Source organism: Peromyscus maniculatus, chromosome 7, assembly GCF_049852395.1.
Source record: "Peromyscus maniculatus bairdii isolate BWxNUB_F1_BW_parent chromosome 7, HU_Pman_BW_mat_3.1, whole genome shotgun sequence".
NCBI lineage: Eukaryota > Metazoa > Chordata > Mammalia > Rodentia > Cricetidae > Peromyscus > Peromyscus maniculatus.
The window spans coordinates 98192051-98218096 of NC_134858.1; the positions used below are offsets into that span (position 1 = coordinate 98192051).

The window sequence follows — 26046 nt, forward strand, 5'->3', positions numbered from 1 at the left end:
TTATCTGAGATATCTCCCAGACTTTCTAAGGACAGACTGCAGATAAAATAAGCATCCAGACCATCTGCTAGTCTCCTGAATTAAGGTAAATATCCATACGGAGACAACCGCCAAGGCCAGGCAGATGTTAGGTACAAATTTTTGCTTCTTGTGCAAATTAAACTTAACCCTCCTTTTTCTCATAGCCCAAATGGTATCTTTAGACTTCCCCTTTAACATTTAACTCAGAACAAAAGGGTTTTCACACACTAGGTGCATCAAGCTATGACACAGGCTTCCTAACTATCCCATCCAACCAGAAAGTGGCAGAGCCAGAGAACTGTGGACTATATGTGTATTTAAACTGGACTGGAGAGAGAGAAGAGGGAGACGAAGATGAAAGGAACTTAGAACAATGAGAGGATAGGAGAGGAAGGGAAAGAGAGGAGATAAGTATGAGAATAGAACTGAAGCTGTGTAGAGAGATTTCGACTTACAAGAATGGAGTGAATGGACTAAAGAGTTCAGTGTACTTAGATTCATTCAACATCCCTCAGATTAATTCTCATCACTAGTAGCATTTCTTCTGAAACCCTGGGAAAAGGCTACTTAGGGGCTGGACCCCAATAGTCTTTGTTAATTAACCTCTGGCCTCTGCAAGTGCGCGCGCGCACACACACACACACACACGCACGCACGCACGCACGCACGCTTGCATGCACGCACGCGCGCACACACACACACAAAAGAAAACTAAAAGATTTTAAGCAAGGAAATCATAATTCAGTACCCATTGTGACAGTGCTGCTACCATTCATTAATATCTGTACTCTTCTCATCCGCTAACTGCTATACTACACTTCTTAAAAATGCACACATTTCTACAAAGAGATCACGACTTGGCTATGACCAATACAATATGGGTAAAAGTGATAAATACTACTTCTAATCTGGAACCTTAAAATCTTCCTATACACATTTCCCTTTTCAAATCAATTTCAGAAGTCATGTGCTGATCATGGGGGTAACATAAAAAGACAGAAGAGCTCATGTCCCTAAGTGACCACATGAAGTAAAGTACCCCAACACACACCCTGGACAGTACTATTTGAAAGTAATACAAACTCCCATGTTGTCCCTAAGATTTGTGGCTTGATGGACTTGGTAACCAATCATACCTATGATAGAAATCTTAAAGCCAGGCACTCCTTTGACTCCAGCACTCAGGAGGCAGAAGCAGGTGGATCTCTATGAGCATGGTCTACAAAACGAGTTCCCGTCAGAGCTGTTACACAGAGAAACCCTGTCTCAGAAAAACTAAACAAAACAAACAAAAATCTCTGGCTGCTGTGTGAAGGTTTGTTTGTTTTTTTGTTTTTTTTTTTTAAAGAAAGACTAAAAAAAAAAAAAGCCAGATCATTTAAGACTTATTAACAAGGTGAGCATAGTGAGTGGTTCATGCCTGTAATCCCAACACTTGGAAGGCTGAAGCAGACTGATTGTCATGAGTTTAAGGCCAACCAGGGGCTACAATGAGTTAGAGTCAATCTGAGCTAGAGTGTCTTAAAAAAAAAAAAAAAAAGAAAGAAAGAGAGAGAGAGAGAGAAGGAAAGAAAGAGAGAGAGAGAGAGAGAGAGAGAAAGAAAGAAAGAAAGAAAGAAAGAAAGAAAGAAAGAAAGAAAGAAAGAAAGAAAGAAAAAGAGAGAGGGAGGGAGGAAGGAAAGAAGGAAGGAAGGAGGAAAGAAAGAAAGAAAGAGAGAGAGAGAGAGGGGGGAGAGAGAAAGAGAAAAAGAAAAAGTACATTGATACCATAGGGCAGTAGGTCTCTCCTTATCTTGGTATGAACACTCTTTCCCCATTAAGTTCCCATTCCCTCCTCCTGGCCCATGGAGGACTTGAATCTTAAAACAAACAAACCCTCATTAAGAATATTACTCAATTTAAAAAAAGATCAGAGGAATTATATTTCTCTAAATATATACAAATGTCCAACTAACATGAAATAATAATCATCAAAACTAATCACAAGAGAAAATCAAATCAAAACTACAGAGATACCACCTCACACCTAAGTGGATGTGGTAAAACTGGAACTCTGAAACACTATTGACAGCAACATGAAATTACAGTAGCTATGAAACAGTATGTAGTTCCCCAAAAATATTATAAATAGAACTACCATACGGTCCAACAAAAGACACAGTCACAAAAAGACAGTAACTCTACTATTCCACTTGTGAAGTTGAACAAATAAATTTATTGAAAGAAAAACAGAGTGGTTGCTAGGGACTAGCAGGACAGAGGGGAGACTTTCTTTTTAAATGGGTAGAGTTTTCATACCAAGATGACAAAGTATTAAAGACCTACAACATGAATATACTTAGAAATACTAAACTCTATACTTGAAAATAGTTAAGACCAAAGCAGGAGAATCCTGAGTTCCAGACCAGCCTTGGCTAATGACACCCCGGCTCAAGAAAGAAAAAGGGAAAAAATGTAAGGTTGTAAAACTATTAAAAACAAACAAACAAACAAAAAACCCACAACACCAGAAGGCCAACAATCCAAGAAAAGAAATCAATGATAGTTGCTTGCAGTTGACTGGTATACTCATGTAAATAGAAAATAATTCACTGGCTGAAAATTGCTGCCAGTCAGAAGTGTTTGCCTAAAATGTATTAAGGTTTGATCCTGAGCACCACATAAAACAAGGTGTGGTGGTGCATACCTGTAATCCCATAGCTGTGTATTAAGTCTGAGGCCAACCTGGGCTATGAGACCCTAGCTAAAAAAATAAGTAAGACTCCAAAGGCCAGCAAAACAACTCAGTAGGTAAATACTTGTCAGGCAAGCCTGGAGTTCCGAGTTCAATACCCATAACCATGTAAAGATAGAAGAAGCAAGAAATATACTCCACAAAGTTGTTCTCTGACTTCTACACATGAACTCCCCCCCACCCCCACATATCATGCACTCACACACACACACACAAATAAATTTTTATAGACTTCAAAATGCATCTGGAGATATATTGTGTGTGGACTAGAATAAGGAAAAGAAAGGTATTAGGTATAGTACATGACTTCCCGACAGAAACACCATTTAATGATGAGCATGGTGGCATGCACCTTTAATTTCCAGCACTCTGAAGGCAAATGCAAGCAGATCTCTGTAAGTTCAAGCACAGCCCTGTCTACATAATAAGTTCCAGGCCAGACATGGTAAAGAAAGAAATTACATTTAATAAAATGATGAAGATGGAAGAAATACTTTGTTCTAATTATCTTAAGTTAAAGACATCTGTAAAATATCCAAATGGCAACAAAGACACTACTCAGGGTATCACAAATTGCATTTTTTTTTTTTGGTTTTTTGAGACAGGGTTTCTCTGTGTAGCTTTGCGCCTTTCCTGGAACTCACTTGGTAGCCCAGGCTGGCCTCGAACTCACAAAGATCCACCTGCCTCTGCCTCCCGAGTGCTGGGATTAAAGGCGTGCGCCACCACCGCCCGGCAACAAATTGCATTTTTTTAAAAAAATAGCTATGACTGATCAACCCAGCTACTACCCAGGCCCAGAACCACTTCATTTATGAACTGCTGAAGCATGTCAAGGGACCAGACCTGCAGATCCAAAGTTACAGGATTCCCATGACACAGGATAACAACAGAATATCAAAGAGGAGTCCCAGTGAGGGCCCAGTATCAATAGGGTAGCAGAAGCCAGAGGTCTTTTACCAGACAATTGACTCAATGCAATGAATATTTACAAGTAAAGATGTATGAACTAAATGGTATACTGTGTGGCTCACTAGGCTACACACTACAGCTTCCATGCAGAGATTTTTGTTATTTGCTTTTGTTTTTTTTTTTTGGTTTTACTTTTAAATTTTGTTTTGTTGTGGGGGGGAGGGGAGGTTGCAAAGGCAGAGGGCAGAAGTGAAGGGATAGGGAGATGAGTGGGATCAGGATGTATGATGTAAAATCCACAAAGAATCAATAAATGTTTAAAAAAAAAAGATGGCTTTGATACTGCCCCCATCCTAAAAGTATTTGCTATATGATTCAGACATCATCTATTTGTGGTGAGCAGTCAATGTACCTCTCATTGGTTAAAACAAAAGTAAAATATTCCAATTTCCAAGTTGTCATTTAAAATGTAACAACTTCTTTTGGGTACCATACAAAATCTTATTCTTCAACTAAGGGAATTCTTCTTCAACATTTTATTGATAATTTCTTTTTCTCAGTTTTAATGAATGATTAGCACTTCTATTATTTGGAAGTTGACTTTCCAGGCTGACATTTTATCTTTTATCATCTGTTTCCTATTTCCTTTGTGAAAGGTCCCTACTAACCTTCATCCTTTTATTGTTTTGTCCTTGTTATATAATCTCTCAACAGCTCTTCGTGCTGTTATTCTTATTGATCTAAATTATTTTCCTATTTGCTTTGTTTTCTTATTTGTAAAATTTTCCTCATATAGCTCATAATCTTTGTCTGTTGCTCAAATTTAAAAGGAAGGCCCTAAGAAGTATTAACTAGTTTCTTCCTTTGGATTAATGAGAAGCATCCCCTCTCTCCTATCTTTAGGCAGAATCTCATTATATAGTCCAAAATGGCCTTGAACTTGGCATCTTTTTGTCTCCAGATGCTAGGACTACTGGCATGGGTAATCATATCCTGGAATATATTCTTTCAATTACTGCTTAGATGCCAAAATACCAGGAACAAAAGGGAAGAGGTCTCAAAAAGGGTTATAGTATTGGTAGTTTTATTTAATCAAGTTTTTCTAGGACACTTGGTCTTCAATTATGTTTAATGGTTATCTTCTCTCCCAAAGATACATTTTAAACCATTTGTAGATGATAAATTTTAAGACTTGCTGAGGCATTAAAACAGGTAATCATTCATCTATACCAACTGACAAAAAAATCTGAACTCAAGCTATTTTTTTGTAATAGCTTTACAGAGATCTAGTTCACATATCATAAAACTCACCTACTTAAAATATACAATGGGAATTGAAGAGATGACTTGGTGGTTATGAGCACTTTTGTTATAAGCACTTGCTGTGTAATCATGAGCATCCCAGCACCCGCATAATAAACTGGGCATCCCACATGTGCCTATAATTCTAACTCTGACTTGCTGGCTTCTAGCCTAGATGAGAAACTACAAGCCCCAGGTTCAGGGAGAGACCTTGCCTCAAAAGGAATAGGAAGACAGTTACAGGAAGATGCCCAACACCCTCTTCTGGCCTCCATGCACATGCACACATAGTCACATATACACATAAATAAATATTTTAATAAAAAATAAAGTATATAATGATATTTAGTATAGTTGGAAGGCCATGGAACCACATTTATATCTGTTGGAAACTTCACACAAACAGAATCATATTATGTGTTTTTTTATAGTTTTCAAGGTCTATCTAAGTTAAAGCACATGTCAAAAACAATGTTGTAGCTTCTGTGATTTTTTTTTCTTAATTTTTATTCTTAATTTATTTTTATATGTATGTGTGTTTTACCTGCAATTATGTTTATATCACTTGTATGCTTGGGGTCTATGGTTTATATATCACTTGTATGCTTGGGGTCTATGGAAGCCAGAAAAGGTGTCGGGTCCTTGGAACCAGAGTTAGTTTTGAGACACCATATGGATGCTGGAAATTGAACCTGACAGCATCCTCTGGAAGTGTACTTCATCTTGAAACATCTCTCCAGCTCTGTGACTAGGTTCTTTCACAGCACAATGTTTCTAACATTCAACAATGCTATAACATGAACCAATATATACTTCATTCCTTTTTAATGCAGAATAATATTCCAGAGTGTGCATACACATTTCACTAACTCATCTGCTGATGAGCATCTGAGATGCTTCTACATTTTGGTATTATAATTTCAGCTGCTTTTTGTGTGGGAACAGTAAATTTTATTACAAAACCTTGGCTAACTTTTTTAATAAATATGGCAAATTCAAAACTCACGAAAATATCTTCTATTAAATCCAAAAAATATGAAAAGTATAATAAAACCAGCTACTTCCATTACAAGAGATGTTATGTAAAGAGTTATATAAAATTTTTACAGTGGCACTTGTTTCCTGAGATACAGTTTACAATTTACAACCAGGATCCACAGGTTCAGGCTGCAAAGTTAAGCAGGAAGCAAACCCTCCCATCTGGTACTGGGTAACCTTGCAATAAAATCAGCCCTTAATAGTGCTTTGTCCTTTCAGATAACACACACTCTTAAACAAAATGAACCAACCAAAACAAAACAAAACAGAAAACCCAGAGCTCTGGAAATATATAAGGGAAGAATAATTCCCAGGGAAATTTTTAAAAATAATATGCACACAAGACAGGCCATAGAAAGCTTGCCAAGTTAAGTCTAACATATACTTGTATTGACTTCATATCCGAATAAAGTGGGTATCAAGTATCCCTACTATTTCAACATATCTGCTACTTATACTAGCTCTTCCCATAATGTGTACTTCTCTGACCTCTACCTCTACTACTTCAGTTCCTCAGTGGCAGGAACTACAGTTAAACTACTACTGCTGCTGATAGACCTCTCTAGACTAGGACACCTTTATTTCATACTTGTTTCTACACTATGGAACCTTTTCTCCAGAATCTTCTTCACTGGGATGTCCAACAATTTCTAATATGAGGGCTTACCTGAAAACGCTATGTCTATACATTTTCCTTTTTTTGTTGTTGTTGTTTTTGTTTTTTAATTTGGGGAAAATGAAGCAAGTTTCACGGTGAAAGGGTAGGATCAGAGAACATCTAGTGGGAGTCAGTTCCCTCCTTCTGCTATCTGAGTTCCAGGGAATGAACTCAGGTCATCAGGCTTGATGGCAAGGACCTTTACTTGATGAGCCACCTCACCATTCCCTGAAAACACTATCTCCTGTAAAGATGCACTGCTGTCTCTCCTGCTGATTTATGGTCCACATTAATTCTCTCTCATTTCTTACAGATGTTGGGGGAAATACACGAGTGTGTGTGTGTGTTTATACATACAGATAGATGTAGAGATACATTACTTTCTGGAGCAGTTTTTTATCTAAAACCAACTCATTCCTACAGATATGAATGTCAATAATGAAGAGGGATAATGAAAATAATTCATTAGAAAATGATCTGAGCCAGGTATCAAGGTATACACCTATAAACTCAACATTTAGGAGTCCAGCAAGAAAAGGAACACAAGTTCACGGCCAAACTGGGCTACACAGTGGATCCTAAAAAATTAATATTGTGAGAACCAGTGTCAGTCCCTGAAGCTGTCCTAGTGACTCTGCTGTTCTTGCAGACCCTCTGCAGATTGTAACGGTGAGTGCTTATGTGGGAGGAGGGTTCTGACCAATCCTTCCTTTGAAGACAGCACAGTGTACCCATTAGGAGTTAGTACATAGTCTTTGAGCACTAGGACTCTGTTTCTCTGTTTTGCCTATGTATATAAATATTGCTGTTCTTTTTTATTTATTTATTTATTTATTTTTTGGTTTTTTCGAGATAGGGTTTCTCTGTGTAGCTTTGCGCCTTTCCTGGAGCTCACTTGGTAGCCCAGGTTGGCCTTGAACTCACAGAGATCCGCCTGGCTCTGCCTCCCGAGTGCTGGGATTAAAGGCGTGCGCCACCACTGCCCAGCAATATTGCTGTTCTTGTAGGAGCTATGAAAACCCTTGTTCCCAACCAGCATGCACCCAGGAATGTATAAGTTTAAAAAAATAAAAAGATATACAAACTCTCAGTGAGTCCTAAGAGTGAGTTCTTCGGTATTTTGAAATAGTACTGAACCTTTTGAGGCCCTGGGTTTGCAGAGCAAATACAACAAAACACAACACCAATTTGATCATGTACTTTGAGGCTTTAACACTCCTCCATCCTGCCCCCCCCTACACACTATGTAAGTTCTGTCTGACCTCAAATATAAGATCTTCCTACCACAGCCACTAAAACAGCTGAGATTATAGGCAAGGACCACAGCCTCTAGTTTCCTTTCCCTGTTTTGTTTTGTTCTTTGAGATAGAATCTCATTATATTACCCAAGCTAACCCTAAACTCATGATTGTCCTCTCAAGTACATGGGCTCACTGTCCCAAGCTCCCTTTCTTCTCCATTCTTGAAAGTATATAAGCCTCTTGGCTTCTGCATTTGGCAGACAAGGCAAAGAGCAATAAGTATTTATTATATTCTGTAATTTAATTCTCGAACATTATGCTTTCCCTACTATCTAAGCCTAAGGTTTTACCTTCAGATGATTTAATCAAGATGGCTGAGTAGTAGGTACCTGGCATACTTTCTTTCCATACAAAAAACCCAAACAAGTAAAATACAACTACTTCACTGAAGTTTCTGAGGTCCTGATTAAGTACAGTGGGGATATGGAAAAGACATTGCAGAGCAAGAAAAGAGGAACTAAGTTGTGGTGGTTGAATGAGAATGGCCTTCATAGGCCCATATATTTGAATGCTTGATCACCACTGGTAGAACTGTTTGAGAAGGATTCAGTGTGGCCTTATTAGAGGAGATATGTCACTGGTGGCAGGCTTTGAGATTCAAAAGCCATTCCCAATAAGCTATCTTTCTGCCTCTAACTTGTGAAAAACTGGCCCTAAAGAGCTGATGCTTAGCCCTACCTAGCCAACTCCAGACCTGGGAAGCAGGTGGGCAGAGTTTCCTAAGCAGAGGTCCTACAAGGGAACTATACACAATCCATCTGTACCCACTGGTCAGTCTTAGTCACCAGACAGCACTCACACACTGGAAGGCACTACACCTTACCCCTCTATAAACCATGCTGTGCTATATCACCAACCCACTTGGGGTATGTTTACCTTCACATACCAGAGGAAAGTGACAGGCACCCCATACTAATTTCCAGATGTACCGAGAACAACCAAAAAAAGCTACCTGCCTAAGGGAGCTACATTCTAGCTGGTGGTGCAGGCCCACAACCCCCTAAGTGCAGAGTCCCCGAGACATCTACAGACATTCTCAAATTAATTATAGCTGAAGAAACTACATAAGTATCCACCTGAAACCAAAACCAATGCAGTCTATCCAAACAAAACTAAGAAAAACTGCCAACAGAATGTTTTACTATGAAAGCCACTTTTAACAAAAATTGGCGGAGACAACTAATCTACCAGATGCACAAAAATACCAACATAGGAACACAGAGGCATAAAGAAACATGTTAACAAGACACATCTAAAGGCACAAAAATCTGTTTTTTAAAGTGCCAAAGAAATGGAAACCAACAAACTGTCAAAAAAGAAAATTTTTAATAAATGAAAAATTCAACCAAAAAATCATTTTTAAAAATGAGGGCTAGGGTTCAAGGCCAGCCTGGTCTACAAAGTGAGTTCCAGGACAACCAGGGCCGTTACACATAGAAACTCTGTCTAGAAAAACAAAAATAAACAAAACAAAATCAGATCTAGGAAATGTAGCTCAATGACAGGACACTTACCTAGCATATGGGTTCAAATGCACACACACATGCATGCAGACAGGCACAATCATAAGCAATGTCTCAAGTTTTGGCATTGAAAACTCAATAAATAAAATACAGTTGAGAGCTTCAATACTTCGGCTTGAAGACAGTTCTTCTGAAATCATCTAGTCAAACTTAAACAAAAGAAACAAGGAAAGAACAAAGAATGGCTCCTAGACTTAGAGACCACTAAGGAAGCAAACATTCATAGTTTGTGTGTTTAGAAGGGGGAAACGGAAAACCTACTCTAAATAAATAAATATATAATTTAAAAGTTAACTAAAAACAAAACTAAACCAGAAAACCCTCCTCCAAAGTATTTAGTAGTTAAACTACCTAACACAGAGCCTGGGCTGAGGCATATAATTCAGTTAGCTCAGTAATAGAGTGTATCTTGAGCGGTTCAATCTCCAGCACTAAAACCAAACAAAATACAATAGAGGAAACTCTGAAAAGATGAAGAAAAGGTTCATCAGGATAAAAGCTCTGGCTGTACAAATCAACAAGTTAATCAATCCCTGGAACCCATGTAAAGTAAAAGAAAAGCACCAACTCCACAAAAGTTACCATCTTCTAACCTCCCACATACATCAAACATACACAATAATAACTTTTAATCATAAATAACAATAATGTGGGGGCTGGAGAGACAGCATAGTGGTTAAGAGCATTGTTCCTCTTGAAGGACCCGAGTTCAGTTCCCAGTACCCACATACAGTGGCTCACAACCACTTCAACTCCAGCTCCAAGGGATTCAACGCCTTCTTCTGGCCTTCGTGGAGATACTGAACACATCTGGCATTCACTCACATACAAACACATACACATAAATAAAAATAATAAAAGAGCAATGTTGGAGCTAGAGAAATGGTTCAGCAGTTAAGAGCACTTAAAGCTCTTTGTACTACCTGGTTTTGTGTGTCAACTTGACACAAGCTAGAGTCATCAGAGAGGAAGGAGCCTCAGTTGAGAAAATGCCTTAATGAGACCCAGCTGTAAGGTATTTTCTCAATAAATGACCAATGGAAATGGCGGAGGACCCAGCCTATGGTGGGTGGTGCCATCCCTAGGCTGGTGGTCCTGGGTTCTGTAAGAAAGCAGACCAAACAAGCCAGTAAGCAGCAACCCTCCACTGCCTCTGCATCAGCTCCTGCTTCCAGGATCCTGCCCTGTTTGAGTTCCTGTCCTTGACTTCCTTCAGTGATGAACAGCAATGTGGAAGTGTAAGCCAAATAAACCCTTTTCTCCCCAACTTGGTTTTTGGTCATGGTGTTTCACTGAAGCAATGGAAACCCTGACTAAGACACTCTTGAAGAAGACACATGTTTGCTTCAAAGAACCCACATGGCAGTTCTCATCACTTGTTAACTCCATTTTCAGGGAATATGACACATCAAATGTGTGTCAGGGACACCAGATATACATGTAGGCAAACACTCCTACACATAAAATAAAAATATTTTTAAAGGTAAAAATAAGAGTAATGTTTATAGCAGCAAGTGCCAACCTACATCAATAAAAAACAGATTTCAGGGGCTAGAGAGATGTCTCAGCAGTTAAGACCACTTGTTGCTCTTGCTGAAGACTCCGGTTTGTTTCCAAGCATTCAGGGGGCAGAGACAGGCAGATCTCTGCAAGTTCAAGGCCAGCCTGGTCTACAGAGCGAGTTCCAGGACAGGCTCCAAAGCTACACAGAGAAACTCAGAAAACCAGCCAAACAAACAAACCCCCTTTTTGTGGAGTGTCCTACTTAACTTTAACTATTAACTCAATACAGCCTAGTCACCTGAGAAGAGTCTTCACTGAGGAATTGCTCAGATTGAACTGGCATGTGGGCATGTCTGTGCAAGCTGTCTTGATTATTAATTGATGTAGGAAGGCTCAAACCACTGTGGGCAGCAAGTGGTCCTGGCTGTATTTAAAAACAAAAACAACAAACCAGTTAAGCACACTCCAGTGAGTGAGCTAGCAAGCAGCATTCTTCTGTAGTTTATGCTTCAAATTCATACTTAAGTTTCTGCTTTGACTTTCCAATAATAGATAGTAACCTATGAACTGAACTGCCCATTCCTCCTCTGAACTGCCTTATCACAACAGAAATGTAACCAAAACAGAGAAAATAATTTTTATATAGAAAAACCTAGAGATTCTAAAATTAAATAAATAAAAATTCATTACAGCTATAGAATACAAAAATTAACTCTGCTGGGTATTGTGGCTAATGCCTTTAATCCCAGCACTGGGAAGGCAGAGGCAGGAGGATCCTTGTTTGAGGCCTTTGAGGATAAAGCAAGTCCCAGGACAGCCAGGGCTATTACACAGAAAAAAGAAAGAAATTAACTCAAGAAGCAAAGTCAGACAGACCTCTATAAATTTAAGACTAATCTACATAATGAGTTCCAAGACACCCAGAGTCACATAGAGAGAGAGAGAGAGAGAGAGAGAGAGAGAGAGAGAGAGAGAGAGAGAAACCCTGTCTCAAACAAACAAAAGATATTTATATAGGAAGATAAATTTTTCTTGTGGAACTTGGAAAAAGAAAACAAAGCAAAAATACAAAAATCAACATACAAAACCTAATGTTTTTAAATTCACAAATAACTAAGAAAAAAATAAGCCCACATATTTACTGTTGAATTTCCAACAAGGGCAGGAACATTCACCAAAAAAAAAAAAAAAAAAAAAGTTTCTTTAATAAATACTTCTTGGAAAACTGAATACGGAGATGCAGAAAAATATCTGTCCCTATCTCTCACCATATACAAAAATTAATTTTAAATAGATCTAAGATTTAAATGTAAACCTAAAACTATGAAAACACTAGAAGAAAATATAAGGAAAATGCTTCTGGACACTAGTCTGAGCAAGACTTTTTATAAGATACCAAAAGAACAGGTAACAAAAATTAAAACTAACAAAAGAGACTGACTATATCAAGCAAAAATATTTCATTTGACAAAGGAAACCATGTTCATGCCTTTAACCCCAGCAGGTGGACCCCTGTGAGTTGGAGGCCAGCCTAGTCTACAGAGAGAGTTCCAGGACAGCTAGGACTACACAGAGAAACCCTGTCTCAAAAACAAACAAACAAAAACAAAAACAAAAACAAAACAACAAAAGATACCACCAAAAATGAAAAAAAAAACCTACAAAATGGAAGAAAACAATGGCAAACTATCTATCTGACATGGTATGAATTCACACACAAAAAAAACCTCAAACAATTCAACTACAAATAATACAATTAAAAGTGGGCAAATAGCTGGGTTTTCAGAAACATCCCCATAGTTCCAGCACTCAAGAAGTTGAGGGGAAAAGATGAATTCAAGGTCAGCCTAGGCTACGAAATGAATGAAGCTTTGTCTCCCCATCCCCATTCCGCCCCAAAAAGCACATAAATAGGCAAATAATATAAACAGGTAATTCTCAGAAGAATTTACAAAAGGCCAACAAATACCATATATATATATATATATATATATATATATATATATATATATATATATATTCATTATCCATCACTAGAGAAATGCAAATCAAAACCATGTGATATTTTATGTCAGAATGACTTACGAAAGACTCTTTTTTTAAGAATAAGCAAGCACAGATGAAGATGAGAAGAGAAATTATACTACTGGTAGGTAGTTACTTTTCTATTATTGCGATTAAGGCACTATGATCAAGGTAACTAATAAAAGGAAGAGTCTGTTTTGGTTTATGGTTCCAAAGGGTAAGAGTATATCATGGTGAGGAGACACGGCAGTAAAAGGGCAGGCATGGCAGCAGGAACAAGAAGCCAAGAGATCACATATTCAACTGAAGAGAGGGTGAACTGAAAGTAGGTGAGTCAAAAAACCCACCCAGTGACATTCTTCCTCCAGCAAGGCTTCACCACCTCCCCAAACAGATCCTGCCAAAGAGCAGGATCCAAGTGTTCCACTATCCGAGTCAATTGGGAACTGCATCATTTACGTAATCACAGTAGGCATGTAAAGGACTGTACTGTTTATGTATAGAGGTTGCCGGGAAAATTAGAACTAGATTATGATCCAGCATGCCTACTATTAAGCATATACCCAAAGGAACTAAGATCAGATCAGTATGTTGAAGAAATATCTGCACCCACATTTACATGTCTATTTTGGTTAGGTTTTTGTTGTTTAGTTGTGGGTTTTTTTTGGGGGGGGGGGTTGGGTTGTTTTTTGTTTTGTTTTGTTTTTGAGACAGGTCACACTGTGTAGCCCAGGCTGGCCTCAAAATCACTATACAGGCCACAATGGCTCTAAAATTGTGCCCTTCTTACCTTCAGCCTCCCCAGTACTGGGATTACAGGTCCATTCACAACACTTAGCCTCACATATTTATTGCAAAATAACCAATGCACAGAATCAATGTCCTATGTCTATGGATAGGGAAAAAATGATAAATATACACAATAGAGTATATGATTCAACAACAAAGATAAATGAAATTCTGTCATCTGCAGCAAAGTAGATGGAACTAGAAGACATCTTGGTAAGTAAAATGAGTCAGCACAGAAAGACAAATACCATATGTTTTTACTTACTTGGAATCTAAGTTGATTTCATTGAATAGAGATTAGAAGGGTGGTTGCCAAGGCCTGAGAAGGGTTGAGGGGAGGGGGGAAAGATGGATAGAGAGTGGTTTGATGGTTACAGGAGTATAGTTGGACAGTAGAAATAATTCTAATACTCTACAGCACAACAGAATACCTATGGTTGGCAATAATAAAATGAATACTTCAATACAGCTTCTAAATAAAACTTCCAATGTTTCCAACACAAAGAAATAATAAATATCTGAGGACAGATATATGCCCATTTCCAAATCTGACCACTATTCATTATATGTACTAAACTGTCACACTGCAGCTTAGTAAATATGCATGCTTGCTATGTTAATAAAACTTTAAAATATATTTTAATAAATAGGAGCTGGTAAGTACATGCTTTTTATCCTAGCACTCAGGAGGCAGAGCTCAGATCTTGGTATGTTTGAGGCCAGCCTGGTCTATGTAGCAAGTTCTAAACAAGCAGGGGCTACATAGTGAAACTTTGTCTCAAAATAAGTAAATAAATAAAATGCAAAAAAGAGGCTGACAGATGCTGAGTGGTTACAAGGGTTTGCTGCTCTTCCAAAGGACCCGAGTTTGGTTCCCAGCACCCATATACAACAGTTCAGAAGCACAGTATGTAAAAGCAGCCAACAACTGTTGCTGGAGGGCTTCTCTCCAGGTTCCCCAAGACCCGCAGTCCCACAATCCACTTATAAAATAATCACTCAGACACTTATATCACTTATAAACTGTATGGCCGTGGCAGGCTTCTTGCTAACTGTTCTTATAGCTTAAATTAATCCATTTCCATAAATCTATACCTTGCCACATGGCTGGTGGCTTACCGGCATCTTCACATGCTGCTGGTCATGGCGGCGGCTACAGTGTCTCTCCGCCTCAGCCTTCTGCTTCCCACAATTCTCCTCTCTCCTTGTCCCACCTACTTCTTGCCTGGCCACTGGCCAATCAGTGTTTTATTTATTGACCAATCAGAGCAATTTGACATACAGACCATCCCACAGCAAACAACAATATATATTGTGGCCGGGTAGCACAAGCCTTTAATCCCAGCACATAGTTGGCAGAGTCAGGCAGATCCCTGTGAGTTCGAGGCCAGCCTGGTGTACAGATCCAAGACAGGCACCAAAAACTACACAGAGAAATCCTGCTCGAAAAACCTATATATATATTGTATTTCTATTTACATTAAGTTGAAGAGGAAGCAAAAATTAACTTATGGTGGTAGTGATCCTAACAGCAGAAGCAGTATAGAGGGTATTGATTAGGAAGTTGCAAAAGCGAGCCTTAAAAAGCACAGGAAATGTTCTATATCTTGATCTAAGCAACATAAAAATTCCCTGAGATATATATGAGGCAAATTTAAAAATACTTCTCAAAAAAACTTTTTTTTTTTAAGTTGGGATTTTTAATTAAAAACAAGCAGAATTTTTGAAAAGAGAATGGTCTGAAGCCTTAAAGAAAAGATCTCTCATTGCTAAACACATATCTGGACAGAACATTTAATAAACGAGGGGCTAGAGATGCCTCATCAGTTAAGCACACATCCTTTTCTGCCAAAGCACAAGTTCAGTTCTCAGCACACAAATCAGGTAGCTTACGATGCCTGTAACTCCAGCTACAGCAGATCTGATACTCTTTTGGCCTCTGCAAAGATTGCATGCACATGCACATGCGTGCACACACAATGTTGGTTAGTTTGGGTCAACTTGACACAAATGGGAAGAGGAAACCTCATTAAAGGAAGCACTTCTATCAAATTAGCCTGTGGGCACATCTGTGAGCATTTTCTTTTTTTTCTTTTTCTTTTTCGAGACAGGGTTTCTATGTGTAGTTTTGTGCCTTTCCTGGAACTCACTTGGTAGCCCAGGCTGGCCTCAAACTCACAGAGATCCGCCTGCCTCTGCCTCCTGAGTACTGGGACTAAAGGCGTGCACCACCACCGCCCGGCACATTTTCTTGATAAATGATTGATGTGGGAGGCTAGTCCACTGTGAGCACAGTCACCTCGGTGGTCCCAGGCTGTATAAGAAAGCAAGCGATATGAGGGGCTAGAGAGATGGCTTAACCATTAAGAGTACTGACTGTTCTTCCAGATGACTCAGATTTGGGTTCCAGAACCCACATGGTGGCAAGAACCATCTGTAACTACAGTCCCAGGTGATATGATGCCCTCTTCTGGTCTCTGCAGGCACTACATGGATGTAGTAAACAGTCAAAACACCCAAAAACATAAAAATAAGGGTTAAATTGTGGGAGGTGGGGGTGGGGGTGTCTTAGTTAGGGTTCCTATTGCTGCAATGAAACACCATGACCTGCTGTTCACCACTCAAGGAAGTCAGGACAGGAACTCAAGCAGGACAGGATCCTGGAGGCAGGAGCTGATACAGAGGCCATAGAGGGGTGCTGCTTACTAGCTTGCTTCACTTGGTTTGCTCAGTCCACCTTCTTATAGAACCCAGGACCACTAGCCCAGGGATGGCACCACCCGTCAGAGGCTGGGCCCTCCCCCATTGGTCATTCATTGAGAAGATGCCTTATAGCTGGATCTCAACAAGGCAATTCCTCAACTGAGGCTCCTTCCTCTGATGACTCTAGCTGTGTCAAGTTGACACACAAAACCAGCCAATACAGGGGGTGGAAAGAGAGATGGTTCCATGGTTAAAAGCAATGGCTGCTCTCCACAGGTCCTGGATTCAGTTCCCAGCATCAACAAGACAGATCACAAATGTCTGTAGTTCCTAGAGATCCAACTCCCTCTTCTGATCACCTTGGACATTGGATATACATGGTGTACAGACATACAGGCAAGCAAAACATCCATACACATATAAAGTAAAATAAACAGATTTGAGGGTGGAGGGAGTAAAACTATTCAGATATTAGTTGATTTAAAAAAAAAAAATTAAAGCAAGATTAGCAAGCCATAGAGAAAAAGCCTGTAGCAGCTGGCCTCCATGGTTTCTGCCTCTGCTCCTGCATGACTTTTTTGTTCTGATCTTCCTCAATGATCAACTGTGGTCAGGACATGTAAACCAAATAAACCCTTTCTCTCCAAGTTACCACGGTATTTATCAAAACAATAGAAAGCAAACTTGGACATGGCACATATATAATCAAAAATCACTTTAAAGAGTTAAAAACAACTGCCGGGCAGTGGTGGCGCATGCCTTTGATCCCAGCTTGTGGGAGGCAGAGGCAGATGGATCTCTGAGTCAAGACTAGCCTGGTCTACAGAATAAGTTCCAGGACGGGGCTACACAGAGAAACCCTGTCCTGAAAAAACATCAATCAATCAATCAATCAATAAATCTTGTAGTAGCTGAAAATGAAGCATTTCCCAAGGAAAATTTTCCAATGCCCTGTTAAAATTTTTCTGCAATAGAGCCAGAAGGTTTTAATTATTTGAGTTGCTCTACATAGCAACATGATTTAGAAATATGTGATAAAAGTTTTGGAAGACTGATTAAACAAAAGAAAAAACATGTAAGAAGCACCTTGTGGTATTCTGAATGTAAATTGGCTCCCATAATCTCATAGGGAGTGTCACTATTAGGAGGTGTGGCTTTGTTGGAGTGGGTATGGCCTTGTTGGAGGAAGTGTGTCACTGTGGGGGTGGGCTCTGAGGTTTCCTATGCTCAGGATACCACCCAGTCCACTTCCTGTTGACTGCAAGATATAGGACTCTCAGCTATTTCTCCAGCATCACTTCAGCCTGCATGCTGCCATGCTCTCCACCATGATGATAATGGACTGAACCTCTGAAACTGTAAGCCACCACCTCAATTAAATGTTTTCTTTTATAAGAGTTACTGCGGTCATGGTGTCTCTTCATAGCAATAAAAACCCTAAGACATACCTAATCTTAAAAAAATTTCCAGACTAGTGATATAGCTCAGTTGGTAGAGTGCCTGTCCAGCATGAACAAAGCCTTGAGTCTGAGATCCAGAATTGAATACACAAGGAAAGATGGTCCACACTTATGGGACTTGGAGACAGATCAGGAATCCAATATCACCCTTAGCTACAGACCAGAAGGAAAGAAACAAATTTTCCACATATTCCTACTGGCGTACTCATCTGTCTGAAGAAAAGCTGACATGACCCATGCCTTTTGTTTTGTTTTGGTTTGGTATGCTTTGGTTTTTTGAGACAGGGTTTCTCAGTGTAACCTTGACTGTCCTGGAAACTCATTTTGTAGACCAGGCTGGCCTCAAACTCAGAGATCCACTTGCCTCTGCCTCTGAGTGCTGGGATAAAAGGTGTGTACCGCCACACCACATTTATATCCAATTTGCCAATCACTAAAGATGATTTCAGGAATAAAACACATAAAAATCAGCATTTCAACAGATATTTTTAACTTGTAATAGTGTTTTTGTCTTGTTAAGAAAAGACTACTCTATGTAGCCTGACCTCAAATCTGCAATTCTCCTGCCTCAGTCTGAGTTCAGTGATTTGGCAATTTATTTAAAAAAAAAAAAAAAAAAAAAAAAAAAAAAAACCAAGCCATATTAACCAACCAAAACATAAATGAAAAAAATAGCTTCTAACCTGTTTCAGATCAAAAAAGGAAGCACTTAGTGGGGCCTGGTGGCATACATCTTTAATCCTAGCACTTGGGAGGTAGTGGCAGGAAGATCTTTTGTGAGTTTGAGGCCAGATTCATCTACCTAGCAAGTTCCAGATCAACCTGGGTTGCAGAGTGAGACCCTGTCACCAAAAGAGAGAGAGAGAGAGAGAGAGAGAGAGAGAGAGAGAGAGAGAGAGAAGAAGAAGGAGGAGGAGGAGGAGGAGGAGGAGGAGGAGGAGGAGGAGGAGGAGGAGGAGGGAGGGGAGGGGAGGAGAAGGGAGGGGAGGGGAGGGGAGGAGAGGGGAGGGGAGGGGAGGGGAGGGGAGGGGAGGGGAGGGGAGGGGAGAGGGAGGGGAGGGGAGGGGAGGGGAGGGGAGGGGAGGGGAGGGGAGGGGAGGGGAGGAGAGGGGAGAGGGAGGGGAGGGGAGGGGAGGGGAGGGGAGAGGGAGGGGAGGGGAGGGGAGGGGAGGGGAGGGGAGGGGAGGGGAGGGGAGGGGAGGGGAGGGGAGGGGAGGGGAGGGGAGGGGAGGGGAGGGGAGGGGAGGGGAGGGGAGGGGAGAGGAGAGGAGAGGAGAGGAGAGGAGAGGAGAGGAGAGGAGAGGAGAGGAGAGGAGAGGAGAGGAGAGGAGAGGAGAGGAGAGGAGAGGAGAGGAGAGGAGAGGAGAGAAAAAGGACTCAATCTCCCCAGAGAAATTTTACCTGGCAGTTTTCTGTGCTGTCTTATACCAATGAACTCTTGTTAAAGGTGACCCAACACCTCTTCTCTTAACAAACTTTAGAATTAAACACACACACACACACACACACACACACACACACACACACACACAAGCTCTAACTCTAAAAAATGGAAAGTGATTTTTACAATGTGCTTAACAAGCAGATTGCACTGCTGAGTCTTGACAAACAATGTGAAAGTGTTACTGTTTTAACACTCAAAAGAACATTTAGCTAGCACATTACATTTAGTTTCATGATAAGCCCTCCAAGCTTCTACCAAACCATTATAATCTCCTTTCAAAGTCCCCCAAAGAGTCATTCTTTTTGCCAAATAAATCAAGCAAAATAAATTCCAACAGTAAAACCTATAAGGCAACCAATCATTTTTTTTCTTTTTCCCTTCAGTCCTGACGATCCAACCTGCCTGTTAAGCAAACCCTCTGTTCTCTACATTTGTTCATTCTCCTGATAAAGATTAATTGTAGTAGAATATTTTAAGGTGTGTTACTTTTGTTTATGTTGCATTTGTTTAACTCTGTGTTACTGTGCCTGTCTAAAACACTTGATGGTCTAATAAAGAACTGACCAATAGCAAGGCAGGAAAAAGGACAGGCATTGCTGGCAGGCAGAGAGAATATATAGAGGAAGAAATCTAGAAAGGAAGATTTAGGAATGAGAGAGAGAGAGGAGGAGGAGGACTCCAGGGGCCAGCCACCCAGCTACACAACCAGCAAGTCACAGAGTGGAGTAAGAGTAAGATTTACAGAAGAAAGAAAAGGGAAAAACCTAGAGGGAAAAGGTAGATGGGATAATTTAAGTTAAGGAAAGCTGGCAAGAAACTAGGCCAAGCTAAGGTCAGGCATTCATAATAAGAATAAGCCTCTGTGTGTGATTTATTGGGGAGCTGGGTGGCAGGTTCCCAGAAAGAGTAAAATACCAGTAACAACATTATGGCACCCAATGTGGGGCTCAAATATCCATCTAGAGCCTGAGAAAGCTGAACAACAACAAAAAAGGTATACAGCTCCTTTAAGAGTTTTGGTCGGACAGTTTCTGCCGGTCCATAAGCCCTTGAGCAGCTAGTATGTTAAGTAGGAGCAAAAAACTAAGTAAAAATAATGCCTGCTGCAGTGCAAGCACTGGCATTCTAGAGCTCTAGGAAGACTGAACACAGTTCCTGGTCAGACAAACCTCTGACCAGCCAGCTGCAAGTTTCACACTTGGCTTTCACGACCCAATAAGCCACATAGAGATGGGAAATACACAGGGAGTCTGGATCCTGTTTGTGTTGATTTTTGAATTTTTTTGACTGTTGAGAAGCAAAAGACACCTGCTAGAACACATGGGATTGTGAACTGGACTGCTAAATTCAACTAATCTGGGTATTTTAGAAATGCATTAACTTTAAAAAAGAAGTCAAACAACGTATTTGTCAAATAGAAATCAAAAATGCTTTGGAGTTTTGTTTCCACAGATGAGAGGCTGTGGATTCCTTCAGAGTTAGTACGGATCAGGTTTGATCAGGTGAGACCTCTTGAAACTTGACAGGTGTTATCTATTAGCAAAGGTTACTGTTGGTCTTCCCAAGACTTAGTCATTATCTCAAATTTTCTCTCTGGGACCCTAAAGATACTTCATCCAGACAGCAGAGAGAAGTATGGAGAAAACTACACCCACATTCCCAAGAGTAGGGGGTGTGGGTGGTTTTGGGTTATTTGGTGGGTTATGGGTGTTTGTAATCATTTAGGAGAATATAGATTATAGATACAAATTTAAAGTTATTTTTGTTATGCTGTATATATGTTTTTACTCTTGTTTATTGATAAAAATTTAAGGTTATTTTTGTTATAATATGTTGTATATATCTATTCTTGCTTAAGATCTTGTACCTATGCAGTTTATTTAAAAATGTAAGGTAAAATTCTAGTTTTTGAAACTTGTTATTATAAACTACATAAGATAATCAGGAAACATAGGTTAGTGGCTAGTCATTTACAACAATCAAATCTGTAGATAGGTATGCTTTCCAGATCATATAGAGATATATTTTAGATATAGATGGTCTTCAAACCTTTCAAAGACCTACAGAATATGGCATTTAAAATGTTTTGTTAACTTAAAGTTTTTCATGACAATGAGACAAATCTGCTCCTGGCCGCACTAATTTACTTCAGAGATGATGGGTATTGAAGAAACTCCTTATGGAGTTTGCTTTCCTTGTGGTAAGGTTAGCCACTGGGCAAAGAAATTGTCCTTGCCTTTGATTGCTGACAATGTACTGTGCAGACTGGACATACGGGACACACAGGACAAAGACAATTGAATTTTGCCAAAACAAGGCAAGACAGTCCAAAATTCCTGCTTCACAGAAAAGTCTGCCAGATACCCTAGGCCTGTAGGCTGAAGATGGATGCCCCAGTGTTGCAGAAGAACTTTGAGTGACTGTCCAGGCAGCCAAATGTCTCTGTTGTTAGATAATATTACATCCTTCTGGGTCATTGATGGAGTTGAAGACTAGATAGTTTTTTTGTTTGTTTGTTTGTTTTGTTTTGTTTTTTTTGAAGACTAGATAGTTATAGTTGCAGTTTTTCTTAGTTATGATAGAAAGTATGTTAGGTGTAAAACTTTAGATTCACTAAGACAGGATAGATAATGTATTATTTTCTTTCAATGGGCTAACTACAAATGGACAGACTATTGTAAATGTAATTCCTACTTGATAATTGTTTTTGTACATAGTTATACTATGTTAAAGTTAAAACCTTTATTTTTATTTAGACAAAAAGGGGGAAATTTAGTAGAATATTTTAAGGTGTGTTACTTTTGTTTATGTTGCATTTGTTTAACTCTGTGTTACTGTGCCTGTCTAAAACACTTGATGGTCTAATCAAGAACTGACCAATAGCAAGGCAGGAAAAAGGATAGGCATTGCTGGCAGGCAGAGAGAATATATAGAGGAAGAAATCTAAAAAGGAAGATTTAGGAATGAGAAAGAGGGGAGGACTCCAGGGGCCAGCCACCCAGCTACACAACCAGCAAGTCACAGAGTGGAGTAAGAGTAAGATTTACAGAAGAAAGAAAAGGGAAAAACCTAGAGGGAAAAGGTAGATGGGATAATTTAAGTTAAGGAAAGCTGGCAAGAAACTAAGCCAAGCTAAGGTCAGGCATTCATAATAAGAATAAGCCTCTGTGTGTGATTTATTTGGGTGCAGGGTGGCAGGCCCCCCCAAAAAGTAAAATATTAGTAACAACAGCTGAGTCAGGAAGATGAAAGATCTCATTAGAACATAACTTGAGAAACAATATTAGAGCAATAGTTTGAAAGCCCACATCAAAATAAGTGTTGAATCCATATGAAAAGGAGTACACAAAACAAATAATATGAAGCAAATACTATATATTATACAAGGTAATAGAATGGTACCATAAAGAATACATGATATTTGAATGAGATGAAGTTTGAGTCTGAGCTCTGCCACAACATCAAGATGTGTGAATTTTAGTGATTATTTTGTATGGATTTTACTTTCCCAATCTAAAAAATAAAAGACTGGATTCCAGTATTTCAACAGTAACATTCCATGATATCATTAACATAAATCCATATAAAATTAAAAAGCAAGGGAAAGAGAGAAGGCAGTTGGGGAAAAGGAATGTTTAAGGAAAAAGCACAGTAATAAATAAGTATGCAAATGCCATCACAAAACCCATCACTTTGTCTGCTAACTAGAAAAGGAAGGGGGGACAAAAAAAAAAAAAAAAGAAAGAAAAAGACAGTTCACAGAAAAAGAGCAACACAAGTAATAGAAATTTTTGACAAGCTTTACTCATGAATCAAAATTAAAATTCTGGGGGCTGGAGAGATGGCCCAGCAGTTAAATGCAAGTACCGCTCTTGCAAAGGACCAAGTTTGATTCCCAGCACCTGTATCAGGAGGTTTATAATTGGCTGTAAGTCCAGCTCTAGGGGACTGACACCCTCTTCTAGCCTCTCTTTTCAGGCAACTGTGCTCATGTGCACATATCATGCCCTCAACATACACACATACACGTAATACTTTAAAATTTTTTAATTATATAAAAAATAAAACTCTGGCTGGGTGGTGGAGATGCCTCTCCAGGTAAAAGTACCTACTATAGGCCTGACAACCTGAGTTCAATTCATGGGACCAGTGTGGTGGACTGAGAGAACTGCCCCCACAAGCTGTCCTCTGACTCTGTCTGTGGGCCATAAGCACAGGTTACGCCCACACACATGCACACTCACACAAAGATAAACAAAAATGTAATAACCAATATTTTTTTAAAAAATAAAACTTTGGATTGATGTTATATCTCAGTGGTTTATGAGAAGCCCTGGGTCTGATCCCAAAACTAAAAGAATGAAAAGGAGACAGGAGAGGAGAGGGGCAGGGAAGGGAGGAAGGAAATTAAGGAAGGAAAAAAGGAAAGTTTAAAGGATTTTACTTTGCTACTTTGGTAATTTGCAGAGAATTTTTTTTCTGGGGTTGGACAGATGGCTCAGTGGTTAAAGAGCTTTTCAGAGGATCTAGGTTCTGTTCCCAGAACCCACAACACATGGTACACTTATATGTAGGCAAAACACTCAAACACATAAAATAAAAATAAATCTTTAAAAGACTGTGAAATCTAGATGAAAGATATTACTGGTTCCTAAATAGTGTAAAATATGTTCAAAGTATTATTTTAAGATCAGCACAGGCAGAATATATTTGAGCCATCCAGGCAGAAAACCCAGTTAGAACTAGTGAGCTAGAAATTAAAAACAGTGTAAGAATACAAAGATAAGAAATTTTTTTTAAGAAAATGACTGCAAAAATAGGCCAATGTTAAGGTTTATGTCTGGGTTACTGAAAGTATGTTACATAATACATCAGCAAAGAAAGATAGTGCATAGAATTGGTTTTGAAGGGAAGACTTTGAAGTTCTACTTCCGAGGTAGGTTAAAGTGAGAATCATCTAGACCTGTCAGCTGTCTCCAAACCGTTCAGTGTTCAGTAACATCACAAGCGTTTCCTTCAATTTTACTTAGTGAAATAATCATTTTCTGTCATTGAAAACATGCATTTTTTTCTGTATTATCAGGTTAATTCATTCTTTTCAAGTTTTTCTGAAAAGAAATTTATTTATAACAATAATCACATCAAACTGTGAACTCTGGAAGAAAGTTCTCAAAATATGAAAACTAGCAGCAAAAATAATCACTCGGTGTTTAATAAACCATTATGTTAATGTGTCAACTATTTACATGACTCTGTAAGCACTAGGAAAATCTCAACAAAAAAAATGCTTGAGGGAGAGGCAAATCTTTTAGAACCTAATACTTATACATACAGCTGAGATCTGAATACTGCACACTTACAGATATTCTAGCCGATTCTTACAGTTCAGTTTTCCTAGAGAAAGCACCAAATGTGGCCACGATGAAAAAAGTACTAATCAACCAATGCATATGCCTTGATTTGCTATCAAGACGTGAATAGAATTTCTATTTAAAAACGAGACTGAAAATTATCTAACAAAACTTTCTTCTTGGACTATTTCTCCATTGATTTTGTGACTTCGCTAAAGGCTGAAAACAAACAACGGATTTCTAGGTGCTTAAGAAATCATTAAGGCTGATCATAATGCTATCAAAGTTAAGCTTTTGAAAACGAACACTTCTTGCAAAACTTCAGCCGTTTTGGCTGGACACTGATCCTCATTGCTCCCCACCCCAAGATGGGGTCAGAAGTTTTCTTCACCTCATTCTTCCCTAACTCCTAAGGATTCTTACCTAACTAACATAAGGGGCAGAATTTTCTTTGGGTGACTTCAGCTCGGTTCGACATTAACCAAGCGAGGATGTTACGGTCCGCAACCATGAACAAAAACCCAGCTTCACCGGCTGTTAACATTCAACCCAACTTGAGCGGAAACCCGTGCGCGACGGTACAAAAGCAAGCCAGCAAGCTGTTTTTCCTGGACCTACCCCAACCCAACAGCCCCCCGGCCGCCCCCATTTCTCCTGCTCCGGAGCGGTGGGGGGAGGGCAGGGCGTGCCCCGAGGATGTCCCCCTGACCGGCTTCCTCCCGCGGGCGGCTGGAGGTGAGAGCGCCCTTCCTGCCAGCCCGCGCGTCCCTACCTTCCCGGCCTCGGACACCGCCGCAGACCGCGACAGGGCTTTCTGGGGGAGCGCCGAGGCACGCGCCGCACACTTGCCTGCCCGCCTCCCCGAGCGGCGTTCACCGCTCCGGCGAAGAGGCCGCGGGGTCACCGGGGATGCACCGCGGACACCCGAGCTCCACCGAGCGGCCTCCCCGCCCCCTCCGCTCCGCCGCCGGCAGACGGCGCCCCCGGGCTAACTTCGCCGGGGAAGAGGAAGCGACGAGACTAACAGACAGCGCGGACGGACCGGGGGGGCCGGAAGGACTGTGCGTGTCGGCACGCAGGCAGGGCCGTCTCACCTTCCCCTCCGCCGAGCCCGCGGCCCCCGTCACCTGAGGACTGCACCGGGACGCCACCGCGGCTGCCCGGAGGCCGTTACCGCACGAGGCCTGTGCTGCGCCGCCGCGTAGCTCTCAGGGAGGGGCGGGGCGAGAGCAACCGGTGGGCGGGCCGGTGCGGGCAGGAAACCCGCTCCACGCCCAATCTA

The 26046-nt window shown here is 40.2% G+C and overlaps 1 protein-coding gene across 7 annotated transcripts in view; it reads right to left on the minus strand.

Moving 5' to 3' along the window:
• The window catches only part of Nck1 (NCK adaptor protein 1), a 67101-nt gene extending 41094 nt beyond the window's left edge, over positions 1-26007 (minus strand). The window contains exons 1-3 of one of the 7 annotated variants that reach the window (XM_076576911.1): positions 25859-25977; positions 14072-14125; positions 11291-11416 (exon numbers count right to left, since the gene is read on the minus strand). The gene's annotated coding sequence lies outside the window, so the exon portion shown is untranslated. Of the gene's footprint in view, positions 1-11290; positions 11844-14071; positions 14126-25536; positions 25754-25858 lie in introns of those variants that run through there. The other 6 variants (XM_076576912.1, XM_015994047.3, XM_006975132.4 and 3 more) reach the window with 6 other exon arrangements.
• Positions 26008-26046: the final 39 nt, after the last annotated feature.